Source organism: Acomys russatus, chromosome 9, assembly GCF_903995435.1.
Source record: "Acomys russatus chromosome 9, mAcoRus1.1, whole genome shotgun sequence".
NCBI classification, from domain to species: Eukaryota; Metazoa; Chordata; class Mammalia; order Rodentia; family Muridae; genus Acomys; species Acomys russatus.
Genome location: NC_067145.1, coordinates 36,010,368 through 36,023,536, shown reverse-complemented (window position 1 = coordinate 36,023,536; position 13,169 = coordinate 36,010,368). Strand labels below are relative to the sequence as shown.

At 40.4% G+C, this 13,169-nt stretch overlaps 1 pseudogene; it reads right to left on the bottom strand.

Moving 5' to 3' along the window:
• Positions 1-7,007: 7,007 nt before the first annotated feature.
• Positions 7,008-7,568, bottom strand: LOC127193615 (60S ribosomal protein L10a-like; annotated as a pseudogene).
• Positions 7,569-13,169: the final 5,601 nt, after the last annotated feature.

The following is a 13,169-nucleotide window of genomic DNA, read 5'->3' as shown; positions in this document are numbered from 1 at the left end:
ATTCAGGGACTACCATGGGATTGGAACTGCTTCAGTGACAGATGTCAATGGGCATCATTTTGCAGAAGTCATAAGAAGCTGGAGCAGAGGAATCTTTCTTGAGTTCAAGGCTAGCCTGGCAAGATTCACAAACAATGAACCAAAGAGACAGTATTCAACACATAAGCACACACACACACACACACACACACACAGTAAGAGAGAGAGAAAGAGACAGAGAGAGAGAGACAGAGAGACAGACAGACAGACAGACAGATGAAGAGAGAGAGAGATGAATAGAGATAGCAACTTACCCAGCTAAGATAGAAAAATAGTAATTATAGCATAGATCGATCTATCTATCTATCTATCTATCTATCTATCTATCTATCTATCTGAGACACTTGAAAAAAATCTTATGACCATAAAATAAAGGGCCAAGATATTTTAAGCCATTTTAATATTATAACCACAATAAATGAACCCATAAAATGACTAAAAAATTGATCGAGCAAAGTCCTTCATTGAAACAAACAAAAATAATAAAATGTTTCTAGATGTAGTGACTGAAACCTGAGACTCTATCATTCAAGAGGCTGATGACTAGCCAGAAGCTTCACCACCACTGACTAGCATTCACAGTCCTGTTAAAATACTCCACATGAAAATATATGGGATAATTGGGAGAGAGAACAAAATAGGATCAAATATATATCACATGAAGAAATTAAAATATATATTAAAAAAAATCATGGAAGAATCATGGTATGTCAGGCTTAGAATGTGAGCACTTAGAAACCTGGGGCAGAAGGATAGTAGTGACCCCAAGGTTAGTTGGCACGGGTTTCAAAAACAAACAAAACAAACAATAAGAACAACCACTCAGGCTTAAGGGCTATGCTGTACCCCACCACCATGGTAGAGCTCTTGCCTACCATGTGCAGTGCCCTGGGTTCCACCTCCAGAATTGCGATATAAGGTGGGTCCAACATACAAACTAAGAGAGTGTGTTTCTTGGTAATATAAAGCATAAGGTATTTCGTTAAAAATACTTAACAGTGTTCACTAGCACTAACTAATTTGAGTTTCTGAGAGATCCTTGTGACTTCTAGAATGTATAAAAGGGAAATCACTAATGACCAGTGTAAGGAAGCAGGACATGAAAGATAGGAGTCACAAAAAAGGCTTCTCAGAGAGGAGGGCAGCAATCTGCCTGATGGACAATAGAAATCTGCACTTCTGTGACTCAGAGCAAATTCACTAGTGAGTTCAGCAGGGAAAGTTTGGGGTATCCTTTAGAGAGATGATCCACACGCCACTACTCCAGGAAAGGGACAAGTAACATTGCCAAATCAATGATGGGCTTGACAGTAGAGAATTAAGAGAAATGGAGGTAATAGTTTGCAGATACCAATATTTCATACACTAGGCACTGGGCTGTTTCTGTAGCAAGAGATGAAGAAGGTTTTATAAGTAAAATATAGTATGGAGCACTAATGCAAACAGTCTGTAGATCTATTAACAATCAGTAGCATCTTTCATACAGCTCTGGTCATTTCATATCAAGACATCAAGTTGCCTTGCTGGAACTGGTCCATTAGTATTTCCCCTGGAGAACCTCTGAGCACCTGCAAATTTTAGTTGTTCTTGTATTTCTTCCTAGAAGATATGTCTGCCATGGTTCTGGCAGTTCCACAGCTCATTTGCATAGAAATTAATTTGTAAGTTACTCTTCCAATTTTCTGGTTTTTGTTTGTTTGTTTCTTGAGCTACAAATGTGCTTAGATCGCAATCGTTCATATCTTCTGTGGGTTGACTCCATCCTCTGATAGTGCTTTAGCTACAAATGTCAGTATAAGTCGTTAGAGACTGACATGCTCATTACCATTTCAGTTTCATAATATAAATACGTTCCTGGAACTTAAGCAGGAGAGAAAGGAAGGCAAGCCCAGCAAAGCGTGACAGCTCTAGGGCGCTAACATCAGGTTCTGCCTGTAGAGCCTGGAGATCGCCTTTAGTGACACCTGTGGGTCGGGTAGCAGCTGCCTGGGTCAACCAATTCATCAGCCTGCAAGATGCTTATACAGCTCAGGTCTCAAAAAAGTCTCCTTCTCCAGAGCGGCTACATCCTAGTCACTTCTCCATTCTCAGCAACAACTTACATGCCAAGCTAGATTTCACAGAAACCTCTTTACCGCAAAGATCCTGAACCAAGGCTCACACTGCTCAAAGCAAATGGAAGGATAAGTTCTTCAGGGAAGCAGGACAGTAAGGGCCCAATGGCTTCCCAGCATCTTCCTTTTTGTATAATGAAAAGATCAATTATAATCTAAATTGGTCATTTCTACTCCTCAGTTCTTCATGTTTGATTACCAAGCAAATTCTAGGTGGCAAGACAATGCTATATCTTAGGAAATAAGTGTACATACATACACACACATACATAATCTTGCTACCACTGCCACCTTTAATTTTGTTTACTGATAAAAAAGAAAAAAGCAGCAACAGCAGTAGGAACAGGAGGAGGAGGAGAAGGAAGAAGAAGGAGAAGAAGAAGAAGAAGAAGAAGAAGAAGAAGAAGAAGAAGAAGAAGAAGAAGAAGAAGAAGAAGAAGAAGAAGGCCTGACTATTCCTTAGGCTCCTTTTGACACTTATTTCTTCTAATTTCTACATTTTCTTGTTATTTTTAGCACATTAATCTCAATATAAAAATTCTTACCAAAGTACTAAGGCAAACAAGGAAAAGTAGAGGAAATGACAAGGCTTTGATTATTATTGTGGAACATTCTTGTAATCCCAGATTCCCAAATCAGTATGTGAAAGATTCGGACAAACTACTATTCAAAATGTATGTGAGATTAGTGTGGTTAGACTTTGGTGCTAAGTATATACATTTTTTAACCAGGAAATTATTTTCCTGTGTCACTAAGCATTATGTGTGAATTGTACTAAATCTTACATACTCACTGTAATTGAGCAGTTACTATGACAAGCATTCATATTATTTCTAAATATGTAACAGTCTAATACATATTTATTTTTATAATATAGTTATTAGACTGTTGTAGTAATAGTATTATTAGGTTTATAACTAGTTTTTAGGATACTCTCCTATTGCTTGTGTGACTGAATTTGATTTCCACATAAGCAGTTATTTGGTCCTGACTCAAATCCTCATTCTTTTGGGAAAGCAGTGTAATGGGAGTTCAGGACAAATGCCTGTCCTGATTGATCAGGAAGAACACAGAAAACATAATTTTCCTCTTTAGTATTTTATAATAGTATAAATAAGGCATTGGAATTGAGGAGATGTCACTATTGGTAAAGTGTTTGCCATACAAGCATGAAGACTTGAGTTCAGATTCCCTAAAACTCTCATACAAACAATAGGCAGGTGTGACAGCTCTGTACTGAAAGTAACAGTGCTAGAGATAGATACATAGACAGACAGGCAGGCAGGCAGGCAGGCAGGCAGACAGACAGACAGGCAGGCAGGCAGGCAGGCAGACAGACAGGCAGGCAGGCAGGCAGGCAGGCAGACAGGCAGGCAGACAGACAGGCAGGCAGGCAGGCAGGCAGGCAGACAGATTGATAAAGAGCAAAGAAATTCCCAAAGTTTTCTATTGAGAAAGAGACAGAGACAGAGACAGAGAGACAGAGACAGAGACAGAGACAGAGAAAGAGCAAGGAAATTTCTGAAGCTTTCTGTTGAACCAGTGAGCTCCAGGTTCACTCTGTCTCAAAAGAATAAGTTTCTATAACTTCTCGACCTTTTGTCGAAATCAATTGGGGGGATTAAAAAGTATGGCTCTAAACAACTGAGGAAGACACTGGCACCAATCTCTGGCTTTCGTACATGTATGCAAATGCATACAACACACACCACTGACTGCACACAGAAAGATGCTGTTACAGATAACAGCAGGAAGATGTGTATTAAAGAAAACAGAAGTCTGAATCCTTTCATTTATAGACAGGCAAGCTGTCCTTGACATCTTTCTTTCTTGTGCCTGTGCATGCGGGCAGGCACGTGTGTACATATGTGTATTGGGAGCAAAAATAGGTGTATTAGTTACTTTTCTGTTGCTTTGGCAAAACACCATGACCAGAAGAAGGATAAAACCCATGATGACAGGGAGGCATGGCTGTCATCAGGCATAGCTAGAGCAGAAGACTGACAAACAACATCCTCAACCATGAAAACTAAGTAGAGGGAAGCAACTGGAAGCAGGACAAAGCTTTTCTCTTTCAAATCTCACCCATAATAACATACTTCCTCTACCAAGGCCTCAGCTCCCAAACTTTCCAAAACAGTGCTGCTAACTGAGGACCAAGTGTTCAAATACCTGGATCTATGAGGGACATTCCCACTTCACTCCCTGATTATAATTTTGGGGTTTTTTTTTCTTATGTAATTTTATTTCTCAGATTTAAAAGGTTTGTATTTGTTTTGAGACATGGCATTACTCTGTGACCCCAGCTGACCTGAGACTCAGTGTGTACCCTAAGTTTGCTTCTCTCTAGGCAATCCTCCTGCCCCAGCCTGTTGAGCGCTGTGAGTAGAGACATGAGCCATGATGCCTGGTCTAAATGCCTCCTATATTTCTTTTTAAATTCACCCTTTTCTCTTTTGCCCACATTGTTTTGATGGATTCTTGCTTTTTCAAAGCTCCCTTTGGGGATTCCAAACACTTACTTTGTCGATGGGTTTACAATTGTATAATAATTTTATCTTTTCTTTTATGACTTCATGGTCACCTCTAGTATGCTCGTTGTATCGTGATTTTCATTGTATCACTTGGTGTTGATTTCCCAAGTCAGTTCTGTAATGCTTTTGCTTGCTCACCTTGGATGGGCCTCTATACACATCTTCCTCACAATATATTTAAACAGAATTCATTCATTTCCCCCACTTTCTTCTTCCCACTGGTAGTGATGTACGGCTCTTGTGGATTTTGTTAGTGATAATTCTAACCCAGATCATTAGCCAAGTAAAGTGAGTCATTTGCCTCCTACTCATCCTCTATATTTCCTTTTAATACATTTTCAAGTGTTATTGTTTTAAATTTTTTTCTGCACTTTTACTCTTTGTATTCTATCATCGCATATAATTGACCTCCCATAGGTGACCTCAAATTTCAGTTCACACTAGTTATGATCAGCACTCAAATTACTCTTGTATTCCCAAAACAATTTTATTTCACAGAGTAAACGTCAGTTATACGTACCTTATAAAACTAGCAGAGACAGGACAGGACTTGATATAATGTAGTTTTGTTTCCAAAAAAAATGGTTTCTATTAGAGTTCTCTAATTAGATTTGGTGGGTTTTGTTTGGTTTTTTAGAAGGCAGACGTGAGATTAGAAGTGGAGAGGGAGGTTGGAGAAGTTAGAGGAAAGAGCATAACGTATGAAAATAGTAAAAAAAAAAAAAACAACCTGGAAAATTATAATAGAATCAGTAAAAATATCACATTAAAATTAACTTTCTTTCCTCCATACAGAGCTCTCCAGTCACATATCACAAAAGGAAATATTCTATCTTTGTCACCTTACCTGATCAATCAACTGACATTAAAGTGATTGTTGAGGCAGTAGAAAATAAAGAGTCTTCAGATCCTGATGCAGGGTTTATACCCTGTGATGAAAGCAAGGGATGGAAGGGAAGGAGGGGGTAGGTATAGGAAGGAGGAAAGTCTGTGTATAGCACATGCTCTTAGTTCTCATTGGTGAGGACTGACCATTTGCACGAAAGTTGTGACAGTCTCAGAGAGGGAAAAGCAATACTGAGGCCTCCTTATGCAGAGCGGCAGGGCTGTATGACTGACACATTGGCCTGATCACAACAACGCAGTCACTCCCCACCACCAGAACAGCAGATGATCTCTTCTAGGGACATTCTCTAGTGTCTCCACGATTTTTGTTTTGAGGGAGTCTTAGAAAAAGGAGGCTAACACAGCTAACTTCAGCTCCCACAGGAGCAACTTTCCTGAATGCCTAGGGATTTGGGTTCACTGTGCATACAGGGGAGGGGGAGGGCAAATGTACACATCTCTTATGTGTGTTGTTGCTGTGTGTATGTGTATCTGTGTATGTTTGGTAGGTGTGGGTGTGTGCTTGTGTGCCCATGCGTCAGTGCGTATGTGGTATGTGTGTATATGTGCTGTGTGTGTTCATATGTTTCTTTTGTAAGGTCAAGCACTCTACCTCCTTCTGATGATACCAGCTACCTGCCTCAATGAAGCTGTTTGAGCTTATATTTTGGAGAGTGTACATAAAATTTAAGGAGCCCTACAGGTAGCTTTCCTTGCTGACTGAGACTTGAGCACTTCATAAATCCTGGAGTCAAAGCAGGAAAATCCTGGGGAATCTTAGACGATGGCTGAACGTGAGGCTGTAGCTTCCTGCTTTTCCCATAGACTTTTATGTGGTTCTACCTGAGCTACAGCCTCTTAGGAGTCCCTTGTGGGAAATAGCACCCTACTGTGTATAATATAGAATACTCCCTGTGTGGAAGTATTGTAGCTAATCCTCAAGGATGTGGCCCCCAAGGCTGAGTGTGCAGATATATGCTAAGCACAGTCAAGACCCTGGGTTTTGTGCATGGGGACCCCTTTCCCAAATAATGAAGTAATAAGAAAAATATTTTCTCAGGGCCAGGCGATTCCAGCTGCTTCTTGTCATGCAGTATATAATAGAACAGTTGATTCGATGGTCTGCGCCCACTGCTATGTGAAAGAGTGTCCTGGTCCTCTGATGCTTGTACAACAGGTATTCCATGAATCATAAGAGTGGTTCTTGTCAGGCTATGTAGACAAGGGAAAGTCATCTCTGGCAGAGGATAAGTGTGCTATGGGCAATTACTGATCAACAGGAGAGGCTCCATATGAGTTGACGTCTTTGAACGTGCATAGAATACCTGGCCACTACATTTTAGGGCAAAGCAACATCCTTATAGTTCCATGTCTGATTATTTCTTTTTCTTTTCTTTCTCTCTTCTTTTTTTGTGCTAAGGTTTATTGGGGCACCCTAGCAAAGATGCTGGTGCTTGCCCATGGTGTTCTTACGGTACAAAGCCTGGACATTTTGCCAATTCTTCTTCAGCAAGGGCACTAAGAAATTGACGTCCAGGTGCATGTTGTAGACCAGCTCATCATCTGTCATCTTTATGTGTCCAACAGCAGGAGAACCTTTTTCATCTGGCACTTGATCGTGGATTTCACCTCATCAACTATGGCCACCATGTTTTTATTGTATGTCAGCAGGGAAGGGAACTTGCCAGTCTTGTTTAGATCTGGGCCCAGGATGCATGGGATCTGAGCTGCTTGAACAAAGACTCTGAGGCCAAAAGGGCATCATACTTCTTGGCCAGTTTTTTTTACTTGTTGTTTTTATTACATTTCTTCAGCACCTCAATATCCATGTAGAGGATATCCATGATCTTGGCCTCATCACAGTGCTGCTGGTTGCCAGGATGTACACTAAGAACTTGGGGCAAGGGGTGGACTTTAGCCTGGTGGTGCCTAAGAAGTGTTTGTCCTTCTGAGAGTGATAGTTCTTGGAGTTGATCTGTAACTTCACCACTTCCATATAAATAGGTAACCTGGGCCATTGTTTCCATCTCTGCTTGTTGGAAAGATTGCCTGTCTCTTTTCTTCTGGGTTTTAGAGCCAATGTGGCATGTGACAGTAAAGCAGCTGTATTCTTTTTTTTTTTTTTTTTAAGTATATATTTTTTTTTATTAATTTATTCTTGTTACATCTCAATGTTTATCCCATCCCTTGTATCCTCCCATTCCTCCCCCCCCCATTTTCCCATTATTCCCCTCCCCTATGACTGTTCCTGAGGGGGATTACGTCCCCCTATATATTCTCATAGGGTATCAAGTCTCTTCTTGGCTACTTGCTGTCCTTCCTCTGAGTGCCACCAGGTCTCCCCCAAGATTTAACTTTTCCCTTCTTCTCATCTCATAGTAAGGAACAAAAGACAGTCATAGGTACCAACAGGTGGACAGCTGTCCATATAAACCTTATGGTAAGTATAGCAAACTGGGATGCCTACTATCCTGATTTATTTCCTGTAGCCTTGGTATCATATTCACCTGCACCTCAGAATGGACACTGCTTCCCTCCTCTGACTTGCCACTTCTAGAAGAAACTGTGCCGTCTCGGCCAATTCCAGATCCATGGCGACTCTTTAAGCATTCTTCCTCTCCTGTGTCCACTGTAGAATTCCCTGCTGTGCAGCAGGTGCCTCAGCTCCACAGACCCTGCAGCTTACACCATAACTCTCATTGAGCTCACCACATGCTCCACACTGTTCATACCCTCTGGGTCTCCAGGAGGGATTAGTCATCTGCAGCAGGGATAGCTGCAGGATGGTGATGGTGAAGATCTCAGAAGGTTCCTTTCCCATTACTCATGTGCACTAGGAGCTATCCATGCACACTGACTTGTGCCTTCGCTGGTATTGTGCTACTTGGGGCTTCTTGGTTTTGTTGCATATTGATGGGTGTGGGTGTAGGGTATGAGGAAAGGAAAACAGGAAGGAGAGAGAGGAGGAAATCTGATAAATAGCTACATAAAGAATACATAGAACTTTATTAAAACTCAGTGGTAAAAAGTAAAAAAAAAAAAAAAAAAATAAAAAAAAAAAAAAAGAAAAGTGGTAAAAAGCCAAGCTATTAAAAAAAAAAAAAAAAGAACAATAAATTTGAATAGACCCAACAAAAGATGTATGAAAGACCTCAAAACAAAGAGATGCTAAGGAGATTTATCAGCAAGCACTGGGCTCCTCAATTACAATATCTTAGCACTACAGAGAGACCTCATGTGCCCACAGAAAGCATGGCAATTCTCACACTGGGGAGAAAAGAGAAAAGCCATCAGTTTTTGTAAAATGTACTTTATTGTCTTGACTGTGGTGATGACACTTGGAGCAGCATTCATATGGATGGGTTAGTGTATTCAAACTGGCTGTCAGTAAGTCACTTTAAGAAACTTACTGATTTCTAAAATATTATTTGCTACAATCTGTGTTATTTTTTTCCCCACATTCTAAAATTCTGATGTTTTAGTCACATGATGTCTGTGATTTATGCTTGAATCACACAGTTTCTATACTTCCACTTCAAAAGGTAATCTACACCCAGGATGGGGACTTAGATTCAAATTTTCTGCCAAAGTCCAGCTGCTGTCACTCCATTCCGGGAAGTGACTCAACAAGCTTATGTCATTATGTTGAAATGAACTAAATTTTGATATTGTGGAAGTATCTTTGGACTGACAGTGTTAGTTTTGAGAAAAGATGCCCTCAACATGTGATTAACCTCATTCCCAGGAAACAGGCTGTGGGCCATGGCCCTGGGCAAGCAGAGACCGTGTCCTCCTTCATGACAACAGGTATTGGTAGTGTTAGGAAGCAATGAAACTGCCACAAATACTCTAAATTAAATCATATGATTTTATGATTTTATTCTTTGAGAGACTGTAGTATTCAAGTTTTCAAGGAGATTTTAGACGATTTTTATTTTCTCCTAATGGGCCCTATAAAAACATTGGCAGGTAAGTATAGGTGGTATTATTAGTCAGTACCTTACAAGTAAATAGAGCCCAATATTTCTTAAAACTTTGAGCTCAAGTTTGGTCAATTATTTTGCCATAAACCCTTGGTTTTCTGGCCTCTTTCCTGTTGATTTAGGAAAACAATGGCTAATTGTGATAACATAAAAGAGTATACATTTTTTCTTAGAAAAAGAGAAATAATTTAAATTACTGTGTTACAAATATAAAATAGCCACAATTAATTTTGACTGGAAAATTGTATGTCTCTGAAATTATAAATTGTACCAATAATTCCAGTTACTTTGGCAAATGTATTTCCCTTTATATAATTATTATAAAATACTGAAAACATGACTCTATGAGAATAGAAATGGAAAGCTCAGTATTTCCTGTGAGACAATTATAACATTCAGATAAAAAATCACAGCAATGGTGGCTTACATCATCTATGTACGAGAATCTTCTGAAGCTACAATATAAACTCATGAGGACCTTGGATACCATAGTCTGTGTGCATAGGACAGCCACGCAGACTTGATGTCAAGAAATTAAAGAAAAAGAAAATTGATGAATATTTTTAAAAATCACTATACTGTTGACAGGCAGCAAAGATATTGTGATTTCTTTTCAAATTTTATTCCTGCAGACTGTTTTCAGGAAAATTTTGTCATATGTCAAGTGATACCTCATAAGGTATAATCCACAACGCTCTCTTTAGCCTCAAATGTTTGAAAGAGACAATGAAGTAGGCTTCTGGTAGCTGAGCGACCAGGAGCCAAATGGTGATTATCTCAAGAAATTAATATTACCAAATACAGCCCCAAGGATTTGGATTTTCTTACCTAGGCTACTGAGCATGTCTCCGTTTTCTCAGCCTGACCTTCCACTTTTTAATTAAAGTGCTAAGATTTCATCTTCTAGTAGAACTTCCTTTGTATGGCACCAAATGCTTTATTCTGCTCTCTGTCACCTGCTGGTATTTCCATTGTAAAGATGTCTGCAAAGCCCTATGCTGTAACTCAAGACCACCAGAAGCCTTTCCCGTTATTAACCTGGGCCCCAAGGGCCTTGCTCCTGGTGACCCTGTTTCTGTTCTAAATTGCTAGGTTGCTCTTTTTTCTTGGTTTTTAGACCCTTAAACCCAGAGTCAATACTACTTCAGCAACTACAGATTTCTCAGGGATAACTGGGACAAGTGTGGCCTCTGCATTGTGTATGACATCATTTTAACCAGTGGTTCCTGTCTCTATAGTTGGTGGGTATTGGATTTCCTCAAAGTCCATCACTGACCAGCAGGTGTTGGTCAGAATTTTTTCAAGTCCATAATATTTCATCATTATCCAAACTATTTGGTAACTTAAAAAAAATCGATGGAGAATACAGGGAAACCCCTAATTGCATAGACAAAAAATATATTATTCTGGAATATCACAGTCATTTGCTTTAGGTGTTCATTGAAACAAGGCTAAGTATTTTCCATTTGTTTATTTATTCATTTATTCAATCACTTTGCAGCCTGATTCCTGCTGGCTGCCTCCTCTCCTCCCAGTCCCACTCTCATGCCCTCCTTCCTCCATTCCACGAACCCACCCGGCATCTCAAGTTGCAGAGGGACTAAGTGTATTCTTTCCTACTGAGGCTAGAAAAGACATCCCAGCTAGGAGAAAGGGATCCAAACACAGGCAAAAGAGTCAGAGGCAGCCTCTACTCCCTTTTTTAGGGAACCCACATAATGATCAAGGTACACATACGCAACATTTGTGTAGGGGGTCTAGGTCCAGCACAAACATGCTCTTTGGTTTATGGTTCAGTCTCCACAAGCCCCCATGGGCCCATGTTTGTAGGACTACTTGTGGTTTTCTTGACCCTCCAGATGCCTTAATCCTTCCTCTCACTCTTCCACAAAACTCCCGAGCTAGGCCTATTGTTTGGCTGTGGGTCTTTGCATCTGTTTTCATCAGGCAGCAATGAAGCATCTCAGAAGACAGTTACGCTCGCTCGGCTCCTGTCTGCAAGCATAGCAGAGTACCATTAATAATGTCAGAGGTTGGCTCTCTTGCATGGGGGTGGGGTCTCGTGTTGGGCCAGTCATTGGTTTGCTATCATTTCCTCAATCTCTGCTCCATCTTTATCCCTACATTTCTTGCAGGCAAGACAAACTTGGGTCAGAGGTTTTAGATGTGGGTTGGTGTCCACCTCCTTCCACTGGAAGCATGGGGTGTACTCACTTGTACTTAGATATTAGCCATAAAGTTACAGGATAACCAAGCTACAATCCACAGACCCAAAGAAACCAAGGAGGGCCTAGGAGAGGATGCTTGAATTTCACACAGAAGAAGAAATAAGCTAGAGATCTGAAGTAGATGGAGGAAAAGAACTGGGAAGGAGAAGCTGAGGGAAGAGCAGGGGTCGGGTGGGGGGTGAAGACCTTGGACCAGGAGAGAGAAGGGAAATAAGTAGTAAGGCTACCTATGGGACAGGGGAGACTCTCAGGAATCTATAGCGTGAACCTAGCTGAGACTCCTAGCAGGAAAGGATTTGGAGGGGGTAGAAGGGTGGCAGGGGGGTGGGGGGGTCAGGGGCAAAATAGAGCCTAAAGTCATCACCTGCTTTAGCCAGATGGGGCTTCCAGTATTTTTTTTTTCACAACATGCATATAGTACAAAATGCAAAGCCAGATGCCAGTGTTCACAGATTCAGAGAGAATGTTCATTCTTCAGTGCAAATGAGGCACCTAGAAAGCATTTGATACACTGGTGGTACAAGACAAATGAAAAAAATACACGGATGCAACAGCAATACTGGTTTAAGCTTGCCTTATATTTTATTTGATTTGATATTTTTTTGTTTGTTTATTTTCTTTCAAGACAGGGTCTTTCTGTGTAGCCCTGGCTGTCCTGGAACTTGCTCTGTAGACCAGGCTGGCCTCAAACTCAGAGAGATCTACCTGACTCTGCCTTCTGAGTGCTGGGATTAAAGGCGTGCACCACCTCTGCTAAGCCTCTTCTGTTTTAAACTGGCTAACATACATAAGCCTTCCTTCTTATTTCTTGCTTCTAGAAGCAAGTGTCTTCGACAGTTGTGCTTAACAAGCTGAGGAACTAGGAAGGAAAGCATGCTGTTAATAACTGCTTCCAGAGAAACATGATTAGGGAATTCCTTGCAGAAAAAAAAACCTCTCACTGTCACTATCTTTAAGCACAGGAGGAGTTCTACCTGGGAAACGGAAGTGTCATTGGCAGTGAAAATAAAGGTAAATGACGCTAAATGAAGAAACGGAATCCAGGAAGCAACAGCCCTATGTCACGTGGAAATTGTCAACTCGTTTTAGGTATGTGGTGAGTTTTATATAAGAAAAATCTGTAGATCCAGAGAAATTGCAATTTGGTGAGCATTGAGAAATCAACTCTGTTTAATGATTCAGACTAGTGTTGCGACCAGGTTTCACCAATATATGATCCAAAATAACCACAGCTACTCAAATTGTGTATAAGCTACTACCTAGTATATTGGCACTAACCCAGACCCATAACTCAACAATTATCAAAGAGTAGGGGATAGATTTTGAAGTACTCAGTCTTAAGTGAGATTTTTATTATTATTATTATTATTATTATTATTATTATTA